The following is a 13,343-nucleotide window of genomic DNA, read 5'->3' on the forward strand; positions in this document are numbered from 1 at the left end:
CATGATTGAATCAATAAAAAGTTGTAAATGGATACGAGATCCAGTGTTGTAAAACTCGCCGAGTTGGCCGATTACTCCTCCGAGTACTTGCTACTCCCCCCCCCCCTTGCCGAGGCGAGTTACATAATTTCGAGTACTCCCCGATCGCCCCCTTACAAACTAAGTAGTGTTGTGAAATTCGGTCAACTCGGTGATTAATATGTATAATAGACTTAATGATTTATTATTTAACACACACATATGATTATTACTACATACATATCTTAAATTTTCAGTAATTATTCACGAAGTGAGACCATTATGTGCTTTTCATTTTTTGTGTATTCACATGTATCAAAATTTGTTATATATTTCAATCAACTTATGATTTTATCTTATGATTTTGACATATATAATTTCCCAAAAAATATTTTTACACAAATTTCCAAATCCGAGTACTCCCGAGTACTCGCTACTCGGTAGTCGGCCGAACAGGTACCGAGTAACGAGTTCTACAACCTTGACGAGATCTAAATAAGATCAGTTTGGCTCAATAATGTCTAAAGAGTAAAAGAGAATTGTAACCTCCCAAAATTGAAGACTAAAAATTTCGTTTTTTAAATTAGTTAAAACCATTATCTAAACAACATCATAGAAACCATATTTAATCAAAGTGTATCAATAACATCCAAGTATATTAGAGTGATATAAAAATGTGGAATGACGTGGTGTGTGCACTGCAATCATCTTAAACTCTTCCCCTTCGAACCAGAAGTACCAAAAACATAAACTGGAAACCGTAAGCACAAAGCTTAGTGAGTTCCCAAAATACCACATAGCATACATATAAAACATATAGTGGGCCCCGCCCGACATCGAGCCCCGCTTGGTAAACAAATATGTCATTCATCAGGCCCCACCTAGCATCGGGCCCCGCTGGTATACATATAAACAAATAAACATATAACCATATAAACACATGCAATAATCATAGAGATAAATAGCATATAGAATAGTCATCGGGCCCCGCCCGGTAAACATATAAACACATATCACATGCAAGAGTCACACAGACAACTAGCATCCTAAACATAACAAACCATGGGCCGACATTGGTGCCTTCAACCCGCTAAATACAATGAGGAAACTCACCTCTAGATGTTGAATCTCTCAAATAAATCTCGGTCTGATGGTCCAAAAAATCCACGCGCTAACATAATCAAATAATTATCCAATTAATAATTGGATCTCGACCCATATTCAAGAATCTAAGCTAATTGACCAATTTTCAGGGCAAAATACCATTTTACCCTTTTCCTTACTTAGCCCAAAACCAAGGCCCAACCCAACTACTCAAAAGACCCAAATTCCTTAAATGACATCACAAGGCTCAATAAGGCCCAACTTACAAAATGGGCCCAAAATTCATTATGGACCTAATCCCAAGAAAGTCCATAGTATATCCATAGCCCAAAGTCAGAAGTCCAATGGCCCTACAAGGTCCAAATCCTAATATCCCAAGATAAGGCCCAAACTGAAAGTCCACCTGTTGAGTACGTAGGGGCGTACTCAGCTCTTACGCTTAACGTACTCCTTCCGGGGCCAGTACACGCAACGTACTAGTTGGGTATGCCTAACGTACTCCCCAAACTACCAATCCATTCCATTAAGCGCTTAATCAGTTGATACATCTAACCAAACTCTTAGATCTAATCCTAATGGGTGACTTAATACGTAAAGTTGTCAACTTTACACCCATGCATGAGTTAATGGGACCCAACACCCAAAAAGAAGCTTAATAAGGCACTTAACATTTGCATGGGCCAATATCTTTCATAAAGTTGCATTTTATGGACAAGGGACCTCAACTGAGTAAAAATCTAACATCCATAGCTTCTGGAGTAGACTATAACTTCATATATAACTTAAAAGACCCAAAAATGCCTAAATAACACCACAAAATGGATCTAGCACAAAGGACCATCAAGATGAGACCTTTATACCGCAAATAGCTTGCAAATATGATGATGGATCTGGATCTACAAGCCCAAGCAACCACCAAGAGGTCTTCTTTTTCTTCTTCTTTCACTAAAACACTACCAAATATCACTTTCAAGCTCAAAACTCACAAGAGGCGCTTAGAGTTTCGTTTTTAGGGTATAGGGTGATGGAGGTTGATCAATGGAATGTCCAAAGGTGGTTTAAGTTGTTTAAATAGGGTGCGAACCCTAAAAATTAGGGTTTACCCCTACAAAGAATCTCGTTGATCCTCTTACAAAGGGTTTAAGCAAGATCAAACACTTCGAGCATGCTAGGAGCATTGGGCTAAGAGACGATATCAGATTCTAGATTTTAGTAGTTAGTTCATGTTTTGAAACAATGTAGCAATAATAAATTGTAACTGAATGGTTGTTAATTAAATAGATATTTATTTATATTCAAAATGTGTGATGCCATTTGTCAATTAATTTATTCTTGTGTTTCGCTTTGCATGTTTTACTTCCAAAATATTAATTTATTCGAAATGTCACAATCAGTCATACTTTAGGGGGTTAGGGAGGTAGTGAGAGAAAATAAAGAGAGAAAGTAGTGAGAAAGTGAGCAAAAATCTCGACTGCCCTCGGTTCCCTTTTATAGGCGAGACCTCGGACGTACGCTGGGCGTTCGGAAAGGCTACGATGGGCGTAGCTTCGGATAAGACTGCTACGTGGTGAGCTTCGGGTGGTGCTACGCGGCCCGCTCTCGGACCACACAAGGCCGAAGTACACTGGGCGTACCTGGTTTCGTACGCGAGGCGTAATACGAAGGCCAGGTTCTCGAATTCGAAGCGAGACCTTCAATCAGCAACAAACGATCCAGATCGAGCCATGCCATCGGTCTTGCTATAGGCTTCGTAAATCCGAGTCTAATCTTTAAAAATTCGTAACTTTTACATACGAGCTCCGTTTTCGACGTTCTTTATATCCACACATAGGCGGGAACATACTCTACAACTTTCTTTTAAACTCCATCGGCTAATTTTGACTTTATGTTGAAAGTTATATTTTTAACAGGTCGGGACATGATTGGTCCGTTAAAATTTATAACTTCTTCATTTGACGTCCGTTTTCATCTGTTTTTTTATCGTTACGCTACTATTAACGAGATCTTCAATTCTCGTTTAGGTTGTGTCTGCTAAATACCGCTCGTTCTAATATTCGAACTTCGGGATGTGTACTGCCGATCCGAAACTTAGAAAAATCATAACTTCCTCATATAAAGTCAGATTTGAGAGTTCTTTTTATGGACGCTCTCGGTTTAACGTATTCTACGACTCTCGTTAAGATCACTAAGTCTAAAAATCGCTCTATCATAAATTCACTATTTACGTCACGCGGTGTCGTGCCGGTTCTGCCGTGAAACTTCGACATACCATAACTTCTTCGTTATAACTCGGATTTCGACGTTCTCTATATGTCCGGAATCCTTGTCACGACCACTACCACTTCATGTGTCGATATCGGGTTTATTCAAAACTTAAATTTTGACGCTTATTTTTATCATTTATTAATTATAACTTTATAAATAAGTAATAAGCATGTAAATTCACATAATACTCAAATAATTCATCTTTATTACTTCAAATGGGTTACATGGTTGACCTATACTATTACATTATCGCATCAATGCTCGGCCTCGAAACACGGGCGTTACAATACGAAGGGATAGTTAATCATTTATCTTAGGACCAACACATAATCAGAGTTTGTTAGTGTCTTTGGAAAACACTATTTACTTATTATTCAGAGTTGTACTTCCGATTGAAGTTCGCGACTTATCCAAGTGGGAGACTATTGGATTAATGTTAGTATAATGCTGAAGAACAAAAGTAAAGTTATTTTTGGTTGCCCTCATAACCAAGAAATGGCTTGGATTGATTAGAAGAAAGAGATATATAATTTATTAATATATTATATGATTGATATATTAATTAGAAATAACAATAATTAATTAAGAATTAATCAGAATTAATTTAGAATTAATTGGAATTAATTAAAAGTACAATTGTTCAGTTGTAAATGTTCAATAGTTGAACAATGGAGAGGATCTAGAATCCTCTTACGATGGCCAGTTTTTTAGATGTAACGACCCAAAAATCAAGGGTAAAAAATTCATTTTTAATATAGCCAAAACATTGATACCATGTATTTCAAACATTCCAAAACATCGTTAAAGTAAAACATTTATCAGAGTTCATCCAAAAATCATTTATTGTGGAAATCATAGGTGTGTGCATTGCGATCAATCTGAACCCTTCATTTCCAAATCGATGATACCTTAAACAATAAACAAAACTGTAAACACAAAGCTTAGTGAGTTTCCCAGAGCATGCCCCACATAATCCACATAACCGGATAAACCATATCAATCACATAGGCCATAACAATCATATAAGGGAGCCATGGAAACCATTCAAGGTCTTATACACATAATCACATAAATCATATCAATCACACAAACCATGCATATAAACATATAAGGAAGCCTTGGAAACCTTCCAAGGTCTTACACCAAGTGCCACGGGAAACCCCCACGTGGTCTTTACTAGCCGCAACTGGAACCCCCATGTGGTCTTGGCTAATTATCGCGGGAACCTCCACATGGTCTACACTAATCATGGAAATATCATACGTGCTAAAAAAGTAAACATACTAGGAAGCCATGGAAACCCTCCAAGTACTTATGCCGAATGCTATGTGAACCTCCTCATGGTCTTAATATACTGCCACGGGAACCCCCGGGGACTTCCATAAAAATGTCCCAACGACATATCACATAACCAACTATCATTCTATATAACATTAAATGGGCCGGACTTGGGGCCTTATACCCATTGGTATGGTGAGAAGATTCACCTCGACTGCAGACGCTTCCCGAATGAAATCCTTAGTTGCTGTCCTGTCCACTTCCCGGAGCTACCAATATCAGTTGACACTCAATTAGAAATTAAGTTCCAATCCATACATATCACTTCATACCCAGGGTAAAAAGATCATTTTACCCCTAACCTATCCTTGTCTAATACTTTGGCCGAGACTATAATCTAAAAGGCCTAAAGGCCAATTAATCAACCAATGGCCCAATTTTCCAAATTGGGACCAACCTCTCTAACGTACCTTATCCTAAAGTCCAATAATTTCCTTAGTCCATAACCCTGTTCCCAATAGGACCACGAAGGCCCATAACAACCTAGTCCAAGACATGACCCAAACCGAGGCCCATAATGCGAAGTCCATTTCTATATTGGGCCACAAGGCACATTAGACCCAACTATCCTAATATTGGCCTAAAGGTATGTTCAAGACCAAATACCAACAAATCCAGACCCAAAACCATTTGGGCCCAAAGGTCCGAAGTCTACTAAGGCCCAAGTCTTCCTGAGAGCATACACCCAACGTACCTATTCTGTACGCTTAGCGTAATGGACAAAAGGGTTGTACGCGCAACGTACTACGTTGTACGCCTAGTGTACAAACAATTTATGCACAAAATCCATTAAGTGCTTAATACTTGAAGACTTTACGACCCAAACTTAGATCTGAGCTCATTAAGACGTCTTAGGGCATAAAGTTGGCAACTTTATGCCCTTACATGCTATATGGGACTTAAAAACTTCATTCTTCACATTAGGACTTCATTTGAAGCTTCAAACTCATGCATGGAGTCTAGATACTCTTCAAGCTAGCACTTTTATGCATCTAACATGCTTACAAGGCTCAAGTCTAACCATTTCAGCCTCTGGAGTTGCTCAACTCTCAAACAGGGTCCAAAACCAACTAAAAGGGACAATATAGAAAACCATAGCAAGATCTAATGAATAAGATGGCAAGATCAAAGCTTTATACCTCAAAGGTGAACTAGATGCAGATTCTTGAAGCCCAATGCCATTCCAAGCTTGCTTAGCACATCCTTCTTCTTGAATGAACTCTAAAATGGCCACAATACATTCCTTAAGCTCAAAAACACTCTCACAAGGCATCTCTGGTGAAAAGGGATGAAATGAGGCTCTAGAGGCGGATTAGGGTTTAGTCCTAAAAGCTTAAGGATGTTTAAATAGGTGTAAAGTCTGAATTTTAGGGTATTCACTTTGACCCTCGTACGCTCAACGTACCTTCTCATGCGTCCCGACTATGAGGTTGCGCACCTCGATCCAGTCCTCGCATATACACTGCGCGTTCCTCCAACTACACCTCGCATAGTCCTTTCTCTTCGGTACGCCCTGTGTACCACCTTGGTACGCCCCGCGTACTAGGGCTTTTCCCAAAACCCTAATTCTTTCGAAGGCTATAACTTACTCGATACAACTCATATCCCAACCAGTCATATATCCATAGAAAGGTATCGAGACGCTCAACACTATTATCTATTCTTGCCTTCCATAAGATGTCCCGAACCAAAATCCACTTCCCATAACACCTGAGCTGACAAATTACCGAAATACCCTTTTGTCTAAAATCTCAAATTGAATACCCGAGCAATCCAAGTCACATTATCCAACTCCAACTAGGTCTGAAACCTGACCCCCCAGGTATCCGTAGCATGATAACACTTAATCCTTGATCACCAATTTAAATTGGGAACAATTCGAAACATGATGTTACAACTCTCCCCACTTGAATTAGATTTCGTCCTCGAAATCATTCATTACCAATCTCGACATGCAAAGCAGCCTAAGCAACATGGACACGGTCCCAAGCGTACCGTAGCTTTTCCAAGGCAACCAAAACTAATCCAACATGGTTCTAAAATCCGAAGATGAAACGAATTCCTTGCAGCATGATCACATTTACTTAATCTAAAAATTGAAGCGTCGAGATGGTTTGTCTCCCTGACAAATCGCTCACCCTGAATCATTGTTGTATCATTGAATTTATCTCCCAATTGGCTACTTAACCTCTGATAACTTGAGGTTCCTACTTGAAAACAAAGTCATAGGGCAAATTTCTCTGTAGAACACTTATACCTGACTGAAGCTCGGATAATCCTTCGAGTAAAAGGTCCCTCCTTACAACGGTTAGACCCAGACTATTCTGTGATTATTTAATCCAACTGCAACCAACTTAGTATATGCCCTGAAAGACAAGCAACTCTACACATGGACCCCAAATCACTGAAGTCGCTCCAACTCATCTTGTTGCCACATAGTTGCTTTCCTGAAGAACAACTGGGACCTCCCTGGTCCTAACTTTTCTGCCAACTGTCTGGAACACTGGACACCTACCCGATTGCTGAGCCAGAAACACACGCACAACAGTCCCACATGACCTCCGAAGGATACCTCGTCTGAAAATAACTGCCCTATCTATACCGCTACTCATGGCTCCTCCAATCCTTTGATCTGTACGATCATGATAGGCTGACAACCTGTCGCCACTAAATCCGACGCAAAAAGGCGAATGCTACCAGAATATTGTAGTCTTACATCATACCCGGTCTCCTTCGACCTACCGTTTACTGGTTCCAATTATGTTGTGACCTACTCACAACCTTGCGAACCGACCCACCCTGTCTTAAGTCATTTGAACGAATCCGTGAATGTCACGGCTACCTTGTATTATTTCTGCACTTCCCACACTATCTGACCGATTGTGAACGCTACGGCTCCCCCACAGTCTCACAACACTTTCCACAATATCTAACTACCGGTGAATGCTACGGCTCCCTCTTAGTCTTACAACACTTTCACCCTAACTAACCATTAGTGAATGCTACGGCTACCCCATAGTCTTACAACACTTTCACCCCAACAAACCATTAGTGAATGCTACAACTCCCCTGTAGTCTTACAACACTTTCATCCCAATTGACCATTAGTGAATGCTACGGCTCCCCCATAGTCTTACAACACTTTCATCCTGACACAACCACAACCCAACGCCTTATCCCAAATCTATCATTTCGGAACACATACATATTCGAGCATGCACTCGACCAAACACCCAGCTGATCTCACTTCATAACTGGAACTCCAACCTGCTTCCCTAAATTCTGCTATCAAGCGCCAAGAAGACGTGATTCAAATGCTGGGAAATTTTATCGAAGTCTAACTCGCACAACCCTCAAACCAAACAACCACTTAGGCCACCATTTTCCTCGATGGGGATGAGAAACTCATACCAGTCTCATACCTGCTCCTATCCTGAATACATGCGTGATTCTCCTCCACTTAGATTCGACTAAGTTCGCTTGGTACATGAAAATCGAAGGATTCCCAATCCTTCTTACGTTCCAATGATCAATTTGCTGACGACTGGTGCTTACCAAACTAGTGCACCATAAGTAACCCTTCCCAAAACAACACAACTCTTGAAAACCATCTAACACTTCTTGAATCCCAACCACATCAATGACTCAAAATGTTTAAAAATGGTATCATGCTCAGATCTCGAAGTCCAAAGGACGAATGGTTTAACCAAAACCTCATAAACAACTCTCTTTTCCCTCTGCAATCCCGATTGCTCTTCCAAGCACAAATACTAAGGCTACTGAAAACTAGTCATAACTCCTTCGTACAAGCCCTTGAACTAACCCCAAAATAATTGGAGCAGGTGCACTCACTGCTCCTCCTTGATCGTCAAACAATCGACCTCTTTGTTGCCCACCTGATCACAACAAAAATATAACGAACTTGCCCCCTTACGGGCAATCCCTATTGACGTGGCCAAACCTGCTACACCTGTAGCAACCTAGATCACTGAACAGATTCCGACAATGACTCAAAGCAATCACGGTACATGCGGAACCCGCTCCATGAGATACGTCTGTCTGAAGATTCCTCAAAGATTCCTAGGCATGCTGACTGGCATCTGATAGCCCTTGCTAACTCAAACTATAGCAAGGAAAGGAAGTTGATAACTTATACTATAGCAGAGAATCGACCCGAGATCTAACTTATCACAATTCCAAAATGATGCAAATTCCCGATATCCACCTGAAGTGGCAGAAGATGGCATATCCGAAAACACTTGAAGGAATCCTGACCACCTCCTACCGTGTTACCTCGTCCGCCCTGAGGACATGGTGTAACTCTTCCTTCCGATCCTAAATACAATCCAAACCCTTAGATCGAACCTCCATTGTGTAGTTTCCGCAAGCGTTTCACTAGATCCATCCTGATAGCCTCTCAGAAGCTGATCCAAACTCTTGGGTCTCCGTTCGAGATCCCCTACTAAATTCACCTGACCCGAACCTCTCTCATCAAAGTACTCCTACTCAATCTTCCGTTCTCAGTTCTGAGGTCCATATCATTTAGGGTCTCGTACCCTGACAAACTCACCAGCTCAATCGTCAGCGGATAAACTGCAATAGTTGGAGCAACCCCTGCTCTACCCGACTACAATTACTCCCAAGACATAGTCTTCAATCCCGAAAGCGCAATAGAACGCACAATCAATCTGTGTCGTTCGAGACAAGAGATCCACAGCGAACTGAGCCTTAGCTCCTAAGGGGTAGGGACTAGTGCGAAATTTTTTTTCCATCTCCCTAACCCAATGCGAACTCAAATCCCTGGCACTCCCTCTACTAACTGGCTACCCACCGGAGCCGGGACCAAACCCTAGTTCTTCTTCGTGTGGGCTCATCCTCGTCTGGCAAAGCAGTTATCCCCACTATCAGTGCATAACCAAGAATTCTCCTTCCCGTAAGCTCCTTATATTCTCCAATACTCTCATCGATTCGAGTATGGATCGTGTGCTTTCAGTATTACGTGCCCATACTACCTTCCACATCTATCCATACTTCCCTCAACAATCGTACCGAATCCTTTAAGTCACCTACTCCACTGGTGCACCATATATCCGCTAACAGCAACACAATACCCACCAAAGTAACCCCTAGGCTCCCCTTAGGTTCCCAACCTCACAGAACCGCCCCACTAACTCACTGGAGCATATCCTAGGCTTTCCTAAGTTCCCAACCTCACCTTACCATCAGCTGCTGAAGAACTCCCCATGATGCCAGCCACCCACCTCTTTTATACCATCATATCCACTTAGTAGCTGACTCCCATCACCAAGAGTTCCATAAAGCACAAAGCAAGCAACATTTGTGCAGTAGCACTCCAATCTAAAGAACTATCATAGAACATTCAACCATCCATCCTCACTGTCGGCTGCCTTATGCATGTAAATTATACAGAGAACAGGATCTAACAGACTGTTAAATAATAGACTCTACCCTAGGACCACAACCATATTAGGAACAGGAAATAAGACCAAATAAGCTATTCTAGGGCTATAAGATTCTAACTATATACAATTTTTAATGCATACACTTAACAGTTACTGATATCAATAGTCATTCTCATTACAACATATCATACATTATCTCCAAGGCTACATGCATCACATATCAGGCCAATCTATCGCTGACTACTCAGCACTAACATGCAAGTCTACCAGCTCATATAACATATAAAGGCATCTCCCCTAGCCCTAACTAGCATGTGATTCTCAGATTCATAAATCAAGTCATAACAGATAACATATATGGGTATTCTGGGGAAACTTACTTGAGCTCGGCCGATTGCATGCACCACACCTTTTCTTTTCATAGAAAACTTTTCCTTGAAAACATTCTTCTTTTGAAAACTTTACAGATCCTCGGTTTAAGTTCAGACACACCCGCATGTATGTCTGAATCCCTAAAACCAAGACTCTGATATCAACTTGTAACGACCCAAAAATCAAGGGTAAAAAATTCATTTTTAATATAGCCAAAACATTGATACCATTTATTTCAAACATTCCAAAACATCGTTAAAGTAAAACATTTATCAGAGTTCATCCAAAAATCATTTATTGTGGAAATCATAGGTGTGTGCATTGCGATCAATCTGAACCCTTCATTTCCAAATCGATGATACCTTAAACAATAAACAAAACTGTAAACACAAAGCTTAGTGAGTTTCCCAGAGCATGCCCCACATAATCCACATAACTGGATAAACCATATCAATCACATAGGCCATAACAATCATATAAGGGAGCCATGGAAACCATTCAAGGTCTTATACACATAATCACATAAATCATATCAACCACACAAACCATACATATAAACATATAAGGAAGCCTTGGAAACCTTCCAAGGTCTTACACCAAGTGCCATGGGAAACCCCCACATGGTCTTTACTAGCCGCCATTGGAACCCCCACGTGGTCTTGGCTAATTAGCACGGGAACCTCCACATGGTCTACACTAATCATGGAAATATCATACGAGCTAAAAAAGTAAACATACTAGGAAGCCATGGAAACCCTCCAAGTACTTATACCGAATGCTATGGGAACCTCCTCATGGTCTTAATATACTGCCATGGGAACCCCCGGGGACTTCCATACAAATGTCCCAACGAAATATCACATAACCAACTATCATTCCATATAACATTAAATGGGCCGGACTTGGTGCCTTAGACCCATTGGTATGGTGAGAAGATTCACCTCGACTGCAGACGCTTCCCTAATGAAATCCTTAGCTGTTGTCCTGTCCACTTCCCGGAGCTACCAATATCAGTTGACACTCAATTAGCAATTAAGTTCCAATCCATACATATCACTTCATAACCGGGGTAAAAAGATCATTTTACCCCTAACCTATCCCCGTCCAATACTTTGGCCGAGACTATAATCTAAAAGGCCCAAAGGCCAATTAATCAACCAATGGCCCAATTTTCCAAATTGGGCCCAACCTCTCTAACGTACCTTATCCTAAAGCCCAATAATTTCCTTAGTCCATAACCCTGTTCCCAATAGGACCATGAAGGCCCATAACAACCTAGTCCAAGACATGACCCAAACCGAGGCCCATAATGCGAAGTCCATTTCTATATTGGGCCACAAGGCACATTAGACCCAACTATCCTAATATTGGCCCAAAGGTATGTTCAGGACCAAATACCAACAAATCCAGGCCCAAAACCATTTGGGCCCAAAGGTCCAAAGTCCGCTAAGGCCCAAGTCTTCCTGAGAGCGTACACCCAATGTACCTATTATGTACGCTTAGCGTAATGGACAAAAGGGTTGTACGCGCAACGTACTACGTTGTACGCCTAGCGTACAAACAACTTATGCATAAAATCCATTAAGTGCTTAATACTTGAAGACTTTACGACTCAAACTTAGATCTGAGCTAATTAAGACGTCTTAGGGCATAAAGTTGGCAACTTTATGCCCTTGCATGCTATATGGGACTTAAAAACTTCATTCTTCATATTAGGACTTCATTTGAAGCTTCAAACTCATTCATGGAGTCTAGATACTCTTCAAGCTAGCACCTTTATGCATCTAACATGCTCACAAGGCTCATGTCTAACCATTTCAGCCTCTGGAGTTGCTCAACTCTCAAAGAGGGTCCAAAACCAGCTAAAAGGGACAATATAGAAAACCATAGCAAGATCTAATGAATAAGATGGCAATATCAAAGCTTTATACCTCCAGAAGCTCTTCAAGATGAACTAGATGCTCATTCTTGAAGCCCAATGCCATTCCAAGCTTGCTTAGCACATCCTTTTTCTTGAATTGCTTAGCACATCCTTCTTCTTGAATGAACTCTAAAATGGCCACAATACATTCCTTAAGCTCAAAAACACTCTCACAAGGCATCTCTGGTGAAAAGGGATGAAATGAGGCTCTAGAGGCGGATTAGGGTTTAGTCCTAAAAACTTAAGGATGTTTAAATAGATGTAAAGTATGAATTTTAGGGTTTTCACTTTGACCCTCGTACGCTCAACGTACCTTCTTGTACGCCCCGCCTACGAGGCTACGCACCCCGATCCATTCCTCGCATATATGCTACCCGTTCCTCCAGCTACGCCTCGCGTAGTCCTTTCTCTTCGGTACGCCCTGTGTACCACCTTGGTATGCCCCGCGAAGGTTATAACTTACTCGATACAACTCAGATCCCAACCAGTCATATATCCATAGATAGGTATCGAGACGCTCAACATTATTATCTATTCTTGCCTTCCATAAGATGTCCCAAACCAAAATCCACTTCCCATAAGACCTGAGTTGACAAATTACCGAAATACCCTTTGATCCAAAATCTCAAACTGAATACCCGAGCAATCCAAGGCAAATTATCCAACTCCAACCAGGTCCGAAACCCGACCCCTCAGGTATCCGTAGCTTGATAACACCTAATCCTTGATCACCAATTGAAATTGGGAACAATTTGAAACAGGATGTTACATTAGGAGCCGTAGATAGGGTTCTGGACATATCCCTTTGATAACCAGGAAACTGGATAATTATCTGATTTGAAATATTATTATTATATGATCAAATATAGGGTTTCTAAGGTTTCTAGACAACTATAAATAGA

This window comes from Lactuca sativa, chromosome 8 (assembly GCF_002870075.4).
Source record: "Lactuca sativa cultivar Salinas chromosome 8, Lsat_Salinas_v11, whole genome shotgun sequence".
NCBI classification, from domain to species: domain Eukaryota; kingdom Viridiplantae; phylum Streptophyta; class Magnoliopsida; order Asterales; family Asteraceae; genus Lactuca; species Lactuca sativa.